Here is a 16,418-nt window from a genome sequence, read left to right on the forward strand (position 1 = left end):
TTACGCTATCACAGCCCAGCACGCGACCTCCACAGCGCAGCACCTGCATTTTTGTCGCATAAGAAAGCAAGTACAGCACGTTCCATTCTCACTAAACGCCGCGGCGGCGCCGGCCGGGATGCATGGAAGAATGTCACTATCGCCACACTGCTCCTCAGCGTTACAACGAGAGGTCTAAGGCCCGGATTCTGAAACACTCCTTTCCTTACTAAGGACGTCTTACACGCTGTAAGGCGACCTGGCATCAATTCTAGAACGTCCCGTACTAAGGGGCACTAAGTTACGGCCTCCTTGGTGCTTCCTAGCGCTTAGGGAGCCGGTATGCTACCTTCATGCTTCCTAACTGCGCTCCTCTACCTGAACGCACGCTTCTGCGCAGGACTTTGCACGCGGTATGCTCGGCTTGGATAGGTGCCGTGCGCAGCCGACGCCGCGGTAGCCAACGTTACTAGATTACCTCTTGGTAATCTAGTAACGGGGTAGTGACGGCCTTGCGATATTTATCCGAAGACGATAGCTTCGAAAGCTATGCAAGGTTTCTTAGACGTGCAAATGAACTTCTTTACGGGACTGCGTACAAGCCTCCGCCGTTGACTCCAGTCCGGCATGTGATTGACAGGCACTATCCACTGGAACACTACAACGAAGTGGAGTTTCTAGCCCGGAATCGTTTTTACAAGCAAGCTGTTACCGCCATACTGGCAGAGCTGCAACTGCATTGTAACACTGACAACAGAGGAGCGCCGCTACCTGCTCTGTTGAAGGTCCTCATTGGACTGCGATTTTACGGAACGGGTGCCATGCAAACTGTTGCAGGCGACCTTGTGGGTATATCCCAACCATCTGTATGCCGATGCATTTGAGGTAAGACACAGCTGATATGCCTACGTCGGTATCTTAAGTGCGTTGGTATCTTAAGTCGGTATCCACATCCATATAGGCGCGTTTGCTCTACATATATGGTGATTGTAAAGGAGAAAAGAGACGCCTACTTCTGCAGCCCTTAAGCGAGCACGGCGCAGAACGCGCGTTTGTTCTCCGCCGTGCGTTCACTCCCCGTGAAAGACGCGCCCCTCGCGCCCTTTCACTCGCACATACAGCGTTCGGCGCGCGGCGACGATTTCATCTCCAAATGACGTCATACGGAACCTCACGGCGACGGCGACGGCGACGGCGACGGCGACGCCGACGGCGACGGCGACGCCGACGGCAGAAATCTGCTTTTGAGTGTCCATATAATTGCTATCGCAATAATACGCCGAGAGCCCAATAAACCAGGTTACAGTTAAAAAGTTGTCGCAGTTTCACCTGAAAGGTGAAGCATCAATTGCGATAGCAAATTTGTAGAGAGATATACGGAGTAATGATATTAGCTTTATCAGCTGTATAAACTTGGACATGCAGCAGCACCGGCAACGCGCCGAACTGTTGTCAACGCCGTCGGCATTTTGCCCGCGTTCGCTCAAAATGCGTGCGGCGTTGGTGACTGTTGCCGGAGCCTCTGATATAAATAGGCACTTGGTGCCGCAGCTAAACGTCGCCTCCCTTCCCTCCCCCTTCCCCCCCTCCCCCACGGCCTCTCGCGCATCGGAAGAAGGCGCGTTTGCTCTACATATATGGTGATTGTAAAGGAGGAAAGAGACGCCTACTTCTGCAGCCCTTAAGGAAGCACGGCGCAGAACGCGCGTTTGTTCTCCGCCGTGCGTTCACTCCCCGTGAAAGAGCGCGTCCCTCGCGCCCTTTCACTCGCACATACAGCGTTCGGCGGCGCGCGGCCACGATTTCATCTCCATTGACGTCATACGGAACCTCACGGCGACGGCGACGGCGACGGCGACGGCGACGGCGACGCCGACGGCGACGGCGACGCCGACGGCAGAAATCTGCTTTTGAGTGTCCATATAATTGCTATCGCAATAAAAAGAAAAAAAAGAAGCAGACAGACGGGTCGCCGCGCGCGAGCGCTCAAACGCGCGCGCAGCCATCCTCGCTGGCTTCGGTGGAGTGTCTGGCGGATGACGCATGTATCTGGCGCGTCATTGACCTGTGGCTAGGTAAGGCAAGGAAAATAAGTCGCAAAGCTTAAGTTCATTGATACGCAAAACGTTTTATTGCGATAGCAATTATATGGACACTCCAAAGCAGATTTCTGCCGTCGGCGTCGCCGTCGCCGTTGCCGTCGCCGTCGCCGTGAGGTTCCGTATGACGTCAATGGAGATGAAATCGTCGCCTCGCGCCGCCGAACGCTGTATGTGCGAGTGAAAGGGCGCGAGGGACGCGCGCTTTCCCGGGGAGTGAACGCACGGCGGAGAACAAACGCGCGTTCTGTGCCGTGCTCCCTGAAGGGCTGCAGAAGTAGGCGTCTCTTTCCTCCTTTACAATCACCATATATGTAGAGCAAACGGACCTTCTTCTGACGCACGAAAGGCCGTGGGGGGGGGGGGGGGGGAGGGAGGGGACGTTTAGCTGCGGCACCAAGTACCTATTTATATCAGAGGCTCCGGCAACAGTCACCAATGCCGCACGCATTTTGTGCGAACGTGGGCAAAACGCCGACGGCGTCGACAACAGTTCTGCGTGTTGCCGGTGCTGCTGCATGTCCAAGTTTATACAGCTGGTAAAGCTACTATCATTACTCCGTATAGCTCTCTACAAATTTGCTATCGCAATTCATGCTTCGCCTTTCAGGTGAAACTGCGACAACTTTTAGTTTTCGCGGCAAGTAATTAAAAAAAATAAATCAATGCCTGTTAACTTAAGTTCACTTTCTTTTTTTATTGCGATAGCAATTATATGGACACTCAAAAGCAGATTTCTGCCGTCGGCGTCGCCGTCGCCGTCGCCGTCGCCGTGAGGTTCCGTATGACGTCATTTGGAGATGAAATCGTCGCCGCGGGGGAACGCGGATGGCGCCGAGCTGGACGGACGCGTCGCGTCGAGCTCCCGCTTTTTGCTCAAATTGAGTGCGACGTTTGCGAAACCAGTGCCACCGCACCGCGGCATCACGTTTATGAAGATATATGCTTCATTTCAAGACCATTTTCGACCCTGTGAGTTCTTTTTGTGTACTTTCGCGAGAACTTTTGTGCCCGGGGCGGCCGCCACGTCGGCTAACCCTAACGTCGAGTAGGGCCTCGCTAACCCTAACGCCGTACCCGCCGACGAGTTCGCCGCTTGAACAAACGGTGGGGCTCCCGCCGGCACAGAGACTTCTACCCAAGTCTTGCCAACCGCACTACAATGCCTTACGAAGTCACCGGCCGAGAAATCGCCCCATCGGAGGTTTCCGTCAGCAACGGGTGGTGCGACATCGCCCCACGAAGAACGACCAAGCCTAACCTCAACGTCGCCACCAACGTGGCAGCCTACGGCGCCACAACGAAAGCATCCAAGCCCGTGTCGGCCCGTAAAGAAATCATCAAGGCAAGTAGGATGCCCTTACTCCCGCAAAACGAGACCAAAGTAGTAATTCGCATCCGCGGCGGACTGAACATCGCCAAAACCGGACACGTGGAAATTGTGCAGGCCATTCAAGAAGCAGCCGGACTCGAAACGACGCAGTGCGATGGGGACACGATTTGCCCCAACCTCAAACAGAACATCATGGTCGTGAGTTCCCCGCTACCCGAGAATGTCCACGGATATTTGAAAATTCAGAGCATCACCATCGCCGGACAGACGTACGAGGCATCCTCCTACCAGACTGCACCGGACGACACGTGCAAGGGAGTCATTCGCAACATTCCGCTCCACCACACGCAAGAAACGATAACCAGGTCTGTCGTCAACCCGAGAAACCCACTCGCACTGGCGGCGAAGCGCATTAAGGAAACCGGGACGGTGATTGTGGTCTTCGAAGGATATAAAGTTCCCAACCACGTGATGTACGGGTGTGCATGGGTAGAGTGCTCGCTCTACAGGAAGCAGATCGCAATATGTCAGGCTTGCGGAAAACTGGGGCACCGAGCAGACGTATGCCCCGCACCTGAAAAGCAGACTTGCAGGGGCTGCGGCATTGCAGACCCCGGAGCTGATCACATTTGCGAAGAGGTCTCTTGCGCGTTGTGCGGCGAGAAACACCCCACGGCCAGCAAGGAATGCAAGAACAGATACCAGGTCCCGTACGTGGTACGCAAGCGAAGAATCGAGAACAAGCAGGCAGCCATTGCGGCCAAGAAAATTCGAGATAAGGCGACTAGTCTCTTAAGGCACAACGGCGCAGATGCGGCGCAGTTGCCAGACGGACAGCGTGAGCACAGAGGACGCTCCAGATCCAGAGGGAGCTCGGGATCCCGATCGGCCAGCAGAGGTCGCAGGAGCCGCTCCCGCACACCCGGGAGCCGAGACCGCTCCACCTCGGGGGTGCGCTTCGCACCCCCGGTCGGAGCCAACAGCTGGGCCCAGCGAGTCAAGGCGACAACGGGATGCCAGGCCTCCGCAACGGCGGGGACGCTGCCCACAAACCGCGGGCCGCTGAGGGACCAATCTCAGGTGAGCTTGCAAGCACGGCCAGAGAATAATGTACACAAAGACATCTTAGAAAGAATCAAAGCACTCGAGCACGAGAACGCTCAACTCAGACGCACAATGACAGAACTGGCTAACGAGAATAGATTGCTTAAAACGCAAACCAGCAAACCAAGCGCACAGACACAGGATACGCACATGGACACTTCACCCAGTCCGACTCCCCCCAGCGTAGCGGAATCAGAAACGGCTAGTCAAACCCCACCCGCGGGCACACCAGCCACCAAGAAACGCAAGGCCAAGACCACGGAAGGTGACACGCCTGCCAATGACATAGACGGTAAATTGGACAAGATCCTTGGTACCCTAGGTCAACTCCAATTCGATGTCGAGTCGCTCAAGAAGGGTCACGACAGGCTAGTAGAGGCGGTCGACGGCCTAACGAGCAGGGTAGAAGTGATGGAGAAGGGCTTCGGCGCCAGGATCGAGGCTCTCGACAGAACCGTCTTTACTCACTCCACGGCACCTGTCAACCCCCCCGCCTACCCCATGGTCAGAAGGAACAGTGCAACAAGCGATATCGTTACACCCAAAACGGCGGTAAAGTCCGCAACCAAAGTGGAAAGCAAAAATGGAGAAGGCAAATAAGCGAGAACCAGCCGAAAGGCACCAAGCGCAAATTAGCAATCAAGGGAAGCTAATAATCTGGCAATGGAATTGTCGCGGTTTTCGCAGCAAGAAATCGGTCCTGCAACAACACATCAGACACACTACAGACAAGCCGGACATCATACTCATTCAAGAGACCAACACCGACACACCCACCCTTCCGGGATATGAAGCAATTGCTGTTCCACCCACAAAAGCCTGCAGCGGTGTAGCGACGTTTGTTAGTAACAGGCTCGCATGGGCCGAGATTGACAGAAGTAATCCGGACAGCAAATGTGAGCACTTGCTCATCGAAGTGTTTCCCAAAGGCAAAAAGGCCAAGAGCATACTAGCACTCAACACATACAGTAGCCCGAACCACAAAACGCAAAGTTTCAGACGAATTTTGAAGAAGGCCAGGGACAAAGCCGGAGACAACCCGCTGATTACTGCCGGAGATTTCAACGCCCCAAACGTAGAATGGGGATATGGCGTCACCAGCGCCAAAGGCAGAAATCTTGCCACTGATGCGGAAGAGATGGGCCTCACCCTGATCACGTCGGCGCTCTACCCCACCAGGATGGGCAACTCGGTTTCGAGGGACACCACCCCAGACCTTACGTTCGTCCTCAACGTCGAGAGGGCCACCTGGCATAATACCGGTGAGGACCTCGGCAGCGACCATTACATTGTAGAAACGTCAATAGCAATCGCCTCGAAACCACTCCGAAAGTGGAGATACACGGATTGGGATGCGTTTAGACAGGTACGAAAGGAACGTACCGAAAAGCCCGCTACACTAGAACAGTGGACGCGCGAACTCAAGGAGGACGCCCTCAAGGCGACCAAAGAAATCGAAACGGACGTCCAGACAATCGGGATGGATGCTAAGCTCGCTCACATGCTGGAAGCAAAAAGATCCATATTGCAGAGATGGCGTACTCAGAGACTCAATAGAAGACTCAGGAAAAAGATCGCACTGCTGAACAAGGACATTGAGAATCACTGTGCGGTACTCTCCAACCAACAATGGGACGAAGTATGTGCAAGGGCCGATGGCAGCATGACATCGGGCAAAACCTGGAACCTGCTCAAACACCTCCTTAACAAGGGTCAAACCAAGAGCTCCCAGACCAAGGCGGCCGACAAGATAGCGAAACGCGACCTCAAAAACTCCAACGAGCAGGAATTTATGGCAAGACTTGCCGAAAGATACATGCCACTCTCGAGCAGCCACGAAAGCGATGCCGAAGCACCCGGTTCCCCGTACACGGGAGCGGACAACCCCGACCTCGACGAACCCTTCAACCTGGAAGAAATCAGGACCGTCCTTCAAAACCTTAACGGCACATCGGCGCCAGGTCCCGACAGTATTAGTAACAAGGCCCTTCGTAACTTGGACGAAGACTCCATCCGGTTCCTAGCGGATCGAATCAATCAGGTCTGGGATTCAGGCATGGTCCCGCCGGAATGGAAGCACGCCACTACGGTTCTCATCCCAAAGCCCAACAAGCCCTCGGGCGTCGAGAACCTTAGACCCATATCGCTCACGTCGTGCGTGGGTAAGGCGGCGGAACACGCCGTTCACAACAGAATCTCCAGATTCCTTGAAAACAAGGGACTGTTACCACACACCCTCATAGGATTTAGACCCGGTCTATCAACTCAAGACACCATGATTTTAATCAAGCACCAAATCATTGATGACCCCATTAGAAACGCCAAGGCCATTCTCGGGTTGGATCTCGAGAAAGCGTTTGATAACCTATCTCACCAATACATTGTGGACACCATTTCCGAACTCAACCTCGGAGCTAGATTCCACGCGTACGTCAAGTCATTCTTGGATAATAGGACGGCTACGCTCCGATTTGCCGACCTCTCCACGGAGACACTCTCGTTGGGGAGCAAGGGCACCCCCCAAGGCTCGGTCATCTCCCCTATGCTTTTCAACCTTGCCATGGCGGGACTTGCCGAGAAACTCGGACAGATCCATGGGCTCGAGCACACCATATACGCAGACGACATCACTTTGTGGGTCTCCAAAGGAACCCCTGGTATGGTGCAGTACATCTTGCAAGAAGCAGTGAACACCGTAGAAGAATTTCTAATTCCCACAGGACTCAGATGCTCGCCTACCAAGTCGGAGCTGCTTGTACGCAGACCCACGCAGAAGGGCCGAAGGCCATATTCAACAGACTTCGATTACAATCAGGAAATTACCGTACGAACCAACTCGGGACACGCCATCCCGTGCGTCGACAAAATCAGAGTCTTGGGTATGATAGTAGAGACTAAAGACGTCAATGCCTCTACGGTTCAGAAGCTCATCACCAAGACTAACAACGCTATCGGGCTCATCAGAAGAATTGCCAATAGACACAGGGGCCTCAAGGAACATAACCTCGTCAAACTCATACACGCGTTCGTCACCTGTCACTTCGCATACGTTGCGGCAATGCTCAATTGGTCAAGATCCGAAAAAGACAGACTCAATGCGCAAATCAGAAAGGTCACCAAGCAAGCCCTCGGCATTCCGACCAGCACCAGCAACGAGAAGCTGGGGCACCTGGGTATGCACAACACCCTGGAAGAAATTGCCGAGGCCCAGCAGCGCGCCCAGCTTGCTAGGCTTTCGACGACGCCTCCGGGGCGCACGATCCTAGCGAAGCTGGGCTTTGCTCAAGGAAACATAGAAAAAGACTTTGCGGACCTCCCACGGGACATCCGCGCTAAGATCACGGTCCGACCTATACCCAGAAACGTACACCCCGAAAACAACAGGGGCAGACGACAAGCGAGAGGACAATTCCTCCTTAACCAAGCCTTGGCAAACCGCGAAAGCTCAGCTTTTGTGGACGCGGCGGCATACGCGGGAAACAAAGCTTTCGCAGTGGCGATGGTGGACGGCTGCGGATCCACAAGACATGCAGCCACGGTAATCGCAAGGAAGCCTGAACAGGCTGAACAGGTTGCGATCGCCGTTGCGCTGACCAATGACAATATTTCTTACATCTACAGTGACTCCATAGCCGCAATTAGAGCTTTTCAAAAGGGCACGGTCTGCGCACAGGCTCTAAGAATTGTCACAAAGAAAGAGATTAAGCACCACGTCATATACTGGTTCCCGGCACACTTAGGACCAAAGATCGGCGACGTCCCCAACCTTAACGAGGCGGCACACGAGGCTGCGCGCGCGCTTACAGACCGCGCGGCTTCACCCGACCACTCGGAGAACAAGGACGCCCCCACTACATACAATGAAATCACTAAACACTACTACCTACAACGTAGAGAGTTTAGCACGCCACACCGCATGCTCACTCGAGCTCAAGCGGTTACTCTCAGAATGCTACAAACAGACACATACCCCACGCAAAACAGACTACACCACTACATGCCTGAGCTCTACGACAAGTCTTATTGCACCAATTGTAATACATCCCTTAACGTCTATCATTTACTCTGGCCGTGCTTGCAAGCTCACATAAACTCCGAACCGGACAAGCGCAAGTTTGAAGAAGCAATCCGGAGCGAAGAACTCGCTCCCCAACTCTGGGCCGTCCAGCAGGTCCACGACGCCGCCAGGAAGCTCAACCTCCCGGTTCCGTCGTGGGAGACGCCCGCTCCATGAGAGCCCCAAAGCTCTCGTGGCCTGCAGGACCTTTAATAAAGTTGATTTCCTTCCTTCCTTCGTCGCCGCGCGCCGAACGCTGTATGTGCGAGTGAAAGGGCGCGAGGGGCGCGTCTTTCACGGGGAGTGAACGCACGGCGGAGAACAAACGCGCGTTCTGCGCCGTGCTCGCTTAAGGGCTGCAGAAGTAGGCGTCTCTTTTCTCCTTTACAATCACCATATATGTAGAGCAAACGCGCCTTCTTCAGACGCGCGAGAGGCCGTGGGGGAGGGGGAGGGAAGGGAGGCGACGTTTAGCTGCGGCACCAAGTGCCTATTTATATCAGAGGCTCCAGCAACAGTCACCAACGCCGCACGCATTTTGAGCTAACGCGGGCAAAACGCCGATGGCGTCGACAACAGTTCTGCGTGTTGTTGCTACCAAAGCCGCTCACCTTACTTCGTATGACATTGCTGTGTTGCTATCGCATTCATTGCTTCGCCCTTAGGGCGAAACTGTGACATTTTTTTCGATGCTCGCGGCAGCTAACGTTCGGTGTCCAAAGTATAGCGTGACGTATGGTGACGTGTTTCCTGTTGCCAGTTTTTGCCGAGTGTCCCCTCTTGTTGAATTTCTTTCTCTATGGCTCCGCGGCGGTGGCGCTGCAGCTGAAACTAGCGCCGACGTTGACGTTGTTCATGGCGTTTCGCACATCGTTGCACAGAGAGAGAATGACGGAAGCACAGCGAACGCGCGCTTTATACTGCGCCGCGACACTTGCGCCGCCTACCGGCGCACTCTTATTGAGAGAGAGAGAGAGATATATATATGCAATAATTTGCTGTGCCGCACCTGTGACGGAGAGGGGGAGAGCAGAGCGCACACCTGTGTAGGAGAGGACAATGAGGGAGAGTTGCGCATGCGCAGCATGGATGCGGACGCCGCAGAACGCACCCTGCCCCGAGCATAAGATGACCTAAAATCGTAAAGTACGACTTAATCACAAGCTACTGACATGATAGCGTCGGATTGTAATTTGAATATACGAGAAAAGAAGCCTCATAAGCAGCCAGGGATCTTTGAATGCTATCGCGTTCCACTCTTAAAGGCGAAGCTTAAGCGTCCTCCGATCCTGATTGTGCTTCGCTGTACTTTGGTTCTAGGTAACATTGAGGGAAATGTTGAAAACCGAGCCTTTCTAAATTTTGGACACGCGTGCACCTCGGGGCAACAGCAAGCAATTAATAAAATGATAAGAAAAGGCCCTAAGGCCTTCACATTGTGACATAAGATGGCTTAAATTGCTCCTGTAAAAATATCTTCCCAGCAATGCATTTGTGTTTAAACGTGAAGCCTACTTTCAGGGGAGCCGTGTAAGCTTGTTCTTTGTAAGCAGCCCAGGCTGTCCACACGAAGGACCTCATAAACCACTACACCTCAGGCGTGCGGTTCTGGGTGCCGCGTAACAGTCGACGCACGTGAAGTGGAGAAGTCGTGCGTACCAGTAAAACCCCTATATAAAAAAGTAGCGACACTCTCCTCCTCCACCTTCCCTCCTCCTCGATTCTCCTCTCTTTCGCGCTCGCTCCTCGACCGTGGCGCCGCCTACACCGCTCGAGCGTAGCAGACGACCTTTCGCAGAGTGAATGCGCGCTTAGCTAGGCGGTGCGTTTGAGCGTTTGCGTTTGCTTTCTAGCTTCGAGTAACTTCGTGTACAGCATAGAATTTCTGTAAGGAGGGTTATATAAATTCAGTGACGGCAGGTTTTCGTTTATTCCTGTTTTGAAAACTTCTTTTAAGTGCCTAAACGATGACGACTCCGAATGTATCGCGTGCGCTACAATCAGGTACGTAACATTTGTCAAGCGCGTGTCGCAAGATCTGGCTGCGAATTGGTGTAAATAATAAGTTTGTGATCGAATGTCAACATCTTGGCCTCCAGCAAGCCCTCGGTAACCTAAATAATCCGCACCGTCCATACCATGTGAATTCGCGACGCGTATCAGCTATGACGCAAAAAGGCTGGCAGAGGGCACAAACAACCGTTGCTTTGAAGGTTCGATAGGGCATTACAAGATACAAAGCCGTCAACATGCGCGCTTGCCAATCTTCTAAGCACGCGCGAAGGCTCGCGTGCCCGCGCATGCAAGCCTGTAGGCGTACAAAACGATTAAGCGCGCCGAATGCACGTCCAAATACACCAAAGTACACGTACTCGCAACTTACCTCGCATAGTCGTGCGGAGGGTGTTGGTCTGAAGTTCTTCCTGCCAATTCAATGAATCCACGTCTTTCTTCTTAACCCGTCGCGCTTACCGGACGGTATCGAGAAGAGTCGCTTGCCTTTGCTAGAAGTATTTTGGCATCCAAAGGCGCAGCAAGCCATGGTTATGGAAAATGTCTTGAAACGACGTCGCACTTGCCACAAAACTTAGTTTAACGCATTCTCAAACTTAAACAACAAGGAAGAGCAACGGTACCAACGTGCGCTCCTCGCCAGTCGGTAGACGCTTACCAAGCGAAAATGGCGACGGAGCCTGATCGTAAACAAATGCAGCCAGCGTCCGGCGGCTCGGCGGTCCACGTGATGCCATTAGGCCAATACCAACGCGGCGTCGGCCTCGGACAGGGTGTGCGAGGAGGCGGCGGCATTCTTCAAAGCGTGACGCTACTTTTTTATATAGGGGCTTTACGTACCAGTGCTGCCGCACGACATCTCGCGGGAAGAAAGCGCAGGGACGCGTTGCAGTGAATAGCGCAAACACACCGTGGCTGCCAGGAACGCGGTCTGTTGCCACATTGATGTCTAGCTGCCTTCTTCGACATGGCTTGTTGTGCGGCAGATCGCAGTGGATACCGCGATGGCAGCGGCGACGCCGATCAAGGGCCTCGGCCATTCTTCAAAACATGTCGCTGTTTCGCCAAGTTTCAGGGATCTCACCTTGTGGGAATGCCCTCTTTGAAGCAGTGACCTGGCCACGCGCAGGTCACTGCGCGTGGCCAGGTTCGATTCTCCGCCACGCGCAGCTAGGAGCTTTCTCCCAGCATTCGGGTCGTGTTCAATGCTGCCTTCTTCACATTCAAAAAAAAAAAAAAAAGTATACGCACTGTAAAGCGAAGCCCCAAGTGCCGTTAGCGAAGTGCAACAATAGTTGACTTGAAGCCCCTGCCAGAGTCATCGCAGCTTCCCATGGAATCAGTCACATTTCACTCAAATGAAGTCAGTTAAGCATTATGTCACCGCTTTGTGATCGTTTTCTGTTTATTTCAGCATGATATTTATATAGGTACATAGCCATTCTTAAAACGGAGAAACCGCTTCAAGTTAGACAGACTCAATAATATTTTGCAACAAAAGCCAAAGGGAGAATAATACAAATTTAGTAACTTGACTTTGACATACGACCGACCACCGCATGACGGACTCGACTAGACCAATGAGAAAATGAAAAGGAGATAATTCTTACGTTAGCTTCCTTCTTCTCCGGAATGCCGTACCTCGCAGCCGAGGCCGGCTTCTTTTTTCGAATAAAGTTGTTAGTAGTGCCTGTGTTTTCTTCTGTGTGTCTGTAATTGAGCCCTTCACTCCTATATGTCAATAAATAAGCACCAACTCGCGCAGCAACATGACCTTCTCTTGAATATTCTCTGAAAGCTTTATATTTAGGTTTCTCCCCACCGCAGCTGTACTTCTTTGATGAACAAGTTATCGGCGCTGCAGTATGTCTTTTTAACAACTGAGCTGTTTAAGCCGGCCGTTAGACCGTGATTCGCAAACAGAAAATATGGGCCGGTCCTGACGGTTGTGCTGAAAGGCTCCAAGCACAATGGCGCATACCCCTGAGCCTGGCTAAGTCTAGCTAAGCATGGTTGGGACTACTTAAGCTCTGTCAGTCATCGATAGCCAATCAGTAGCTAATGGATACTCGATCAATAATCAATAAATTGCGGGAAATGCTGGGGATAAATTGATAGTGCTTAGCTTAGCCCAAATACGTGGCCAATACCTTGCGATTGCCAAGCGATAGCCAATCAATCGCTAATCGATAATCGATCAATGATAAATAAATTGCGGGAAATGCTGGGGATGACTTGGTACTGCTTAGCCTAGCCCAAAAGCCAGGACTAGCTAGGTGCCCATCAACTTCGTTGTCTCTTTAGCATTGCGCCTCCAGTGCAAGCTGCGCATTTATGTTTTTTGTAGAGGTGTTAAATAACATAATTTTCAGTTGAATTGACTAGTAATATTTGATAAAAACAATTTTTAGCTATCCAATTAAATATTGAATACTTACAATTTTGAAACAAAATGAAGCATTAGGTTTCTGTGGCGAGCATTCATCAACATAAGGCTTTTTTTGGCTATTTCTTATACCTCAAGGCGTTGTAACTGGATTTCGGCCCGTGAATGAAAAAAACGTAATCGTATAACTGGTGCACTAGGACAATGCCAAAAAGGAAAATACAAACATTTCAGCAGACACGCAATAGATTGGTGCTTATTGAAGGAGGTAAATTAATTATTACCGCACCCCACGTTGTTTTGAACCCGCCGCGGTAGCCCACTGGCTACGACGCTGGGCTTGAGATGATGGGTTCGATTCCTATGGGTGCGGAAAGCAGAAGCGCTCGTGCATTGGGCGCACGTTAAAGTATCCGAGGTGATCCAAAGTGATGCGGAGCTGCCCACTACGGCGTGTCTCAGTATCAGATGGTGGTTATTGCACTTAAAACCACTGAAATGTTAAAATTATTGAAGCCGAGACAGTAATTTCAGAGGCAGCTTAAGGCTAGACATGCTTATTTACCAGCTCCTTGTGTTAGCTCAGAAGCTGGTTCACCTCCGCAACATCCGCACTGATGCAGGAGATTCATTCGCAAGAGTCTCTACTTGATTACCAAACAAATTGCTCGTAATATCGCAAGTATTGATTATTTAGCTTCAACAGAATAATATTTTAAGTTGTACAACATCATGAATTTTGGGTTTTGCGTTCATTCTATGTGTCTTCACCCACTTTTAAAAACTTCATTACCACAGTAGCACTGCTTCAGCAATATAGCAATGTCCGTACACGTCATCCTGACTTTTGGGTAATACCACGTTTCCGTACTTTTTACATGCTACTGTCTTTGAAATATTATGTTCCGTTAATCCTCAATAAATACAAAGATATAGCGAAGCCCACACTGGCATTACTACGTCAACTCTGCTTTTGAATCATAGATATTGACACATGTACTTACGTGCTTGTTTATCTTTCACCGGTGACCACTTTTCACCGGCTAACAAATGTTAAACGTTATCGCTCGGCGCAGGATTAGCCTGCGTGTATCGGAAGCTTCTCGAACGTTATCGATGCTTCTATCCAATCGTCTGTGGTCACCGACGCTTATGTAATCTGATTGTGTACGAGCGACGCGAATTGTGTAGAACGTTCTGGAAGACACGCGGGCACCAGGGATTACTCTGGAACTTTCGATTATTCATGTTTAACAGCCGACGTGCTTCTCCGCTGATCATATTTCGACGATCGGCGTCTGTGTTCGCCGCTATCGTTGTGCTTCGAGTGTAGATTGCTTTTGTGGGCACAGGTTCGCCGAATAAAGAATCAGTTTCGTCATACACAGTTTTACGACTGTTCTCTTCACCGTCACTACAACGTGACAATATGACTACTTGGACGTTGAGCTACATACATTAACAATTCTTTTTTAACGGAAACTAAATCCTCCTGTGCCTACTTGTACTTCACGTTGTAGGGTTTTAGAGATTAATATATTTTCTTGATGTATTATATGTATGTGTGTACGCATATGTGTATTCATATATGTATGTATGTATATATATATATATATATATATATATATATTGTTAACATGTATATTCCAGGATAAATTACTTGTTAATGTAACACCTAAGTATTTGTAATTGTCAACTTTTTTCAATGACGATGGGCCAAGTCTGTAAGTAAAAGACAGAGGTGTTTTATTTTACGTGTTATAGGGAGGAATACAGTTTTGTCGGTGTTAACAACCATCCCCCAATCTTTGCACCACTTCAAAATGTTACTCAGGTTGTTATTCAGCTCAATTTGATCATCGGAACCAAAAACTTCTTTGAACAAGACGCAGTCATCTGCAAACAGCCGGATTTGCACACCAGGAGTTATTACATTTACAATATCATTAATATAAGCCAAGAAGAGCAGGGGGCCCAGGACACTACCCTGTGGAACCCCTGACGTGACTGGAAGACTGCCAGAAAGTTGTCCTCCAATGTCAGTGTGTTGCTTCCTGTTAGTCAGGTATGCGGAAATCCAGTTGATAAAGATTTCAGGGATGCCAAGGATTTTAAGCTTTAAAATTAGTTTATCATGCGGGACCTTATCAAAAGCTTTACTAAAGTCAAGAAATATTACGTCTATTTGGCCGTTACGATCAAGAGATAAAGCGAACGAGTGAACTACCGTTATAAGTTGGGTTACCGTAGAATATCCTTTTCGAAAGCCGTGTTGGTACTCGGTTAATGCAGCATTATTTTCCAAACATTTGTGTATACAATTAGCAATTATATGTTCTACAAGTTTACAGCATTGGGAGGTTAGTGATATTGGTCGATAATTCTGCATAAGTAACCGGTCGCCTTTCTTAAACACAGGGACAACCCGGGCAGTCTTCCAGTCATTTGGCAATTGTGCTGTAATGAGTGAGACACGGAATAAAATCACAAGAAATTTGGCAAGAATTTCAGCATATCGCTTGAGAAATACGTTAGGAATTTCGTCCGGACCACATGAGCTCTTTGTTTTCAAGTTAAGCAGCATATTAAATACACCAGCATATTTTAACAATATTTGTTCATCGGCCTTTCGAAAGCTTTGCTTCCTAAAACATAAACTTCAAACCACCCCAAGCAATGTTAAACTACTTTGCTATTATTCCTTAATCAGACCTAAATTGGAGTACGCCAGTGTAGTTTGGGACCCGTATACTCAAATAAACATTAAGTGTCTTGAAAGAATACAGAGGAAAGCAGTCCGATTTATTTATAACAAATTCTCACGAACTGACTCTCCATCCGATATAATGATAGCCAATGACATTCCTCTTCTTAAAACGCGCCGAAAACAGTTCCGGATCGACTTCCTCTCACTGCTTCTTAATCACGGACTTGCTATAGATCCGTCACCGTATCTATCACCCCTACTAACCAGACCTACAAGGCACCATCAGCCCAACTCTTTAACACCCTATGTTGCTAGAACTGACACTTATAAGTATTCCTTTTTTCCACGCACGGTCTTAGATTGGAACGAATTAATCCAGACATCTTAGTCTCTCCTACCAAACCGAAGTATCACTGTTGCACCATTTCACATCTGTTATTGTAGCACTATTTTTGCAAAAATGTAGGAACAGATTCCGTTGTTGTTTTGCATTCAGTTGTGTTATATCTTCTTGCACTAATCTTGAAACAGATTCTATTGTTGCTCTTTTGTGTTTTATTATCTATGTTATTGCGTTAATCTTCAAACAGTTTGTATTGTCGCTTTTTGTAATATGACTGTTTTTTTTTAAACTACCCACCTGCTTGGACCCAAGGGTCTGCAGTATGTGATAAATAAAATAAAAAATATATATATGTATGCTATTTTTCGCTTTTTTTCATTATGTTCTATTTTTTTTC

The 16,418-nt window shown here is 49.9% G+C and overlaps 1 protein-coding gene across 1 annotated transcript in view; it reads left to right on the top strand.

The window, feature by feature from the left end:
• Positions 1-16,418, top strand: part of LOC119455318 (collagen alpha-1(I) chain) — a 694,093-nt gene that overhangs the window by 443,630 nt on the left and 234,045 nt on the right. The window lies entirely within an intron of this gene.

This window comes from Dermacentor silvarum, chromosome 6 (assembly GCF_013339745.2).
Source record: "Dermacentor silvarum isolate Dsil-2018 chromosome 6, BIME_Dsil_1.4, whole genome shotgun sequence".
Classification (NCBI taxonomy): domain Eukaryota; kingdom Metazoa; phylum Arthropoda; class Arachnida; order Ixodida; family Ixodidae; genus Dermacentor; species Dermacentor silvarum.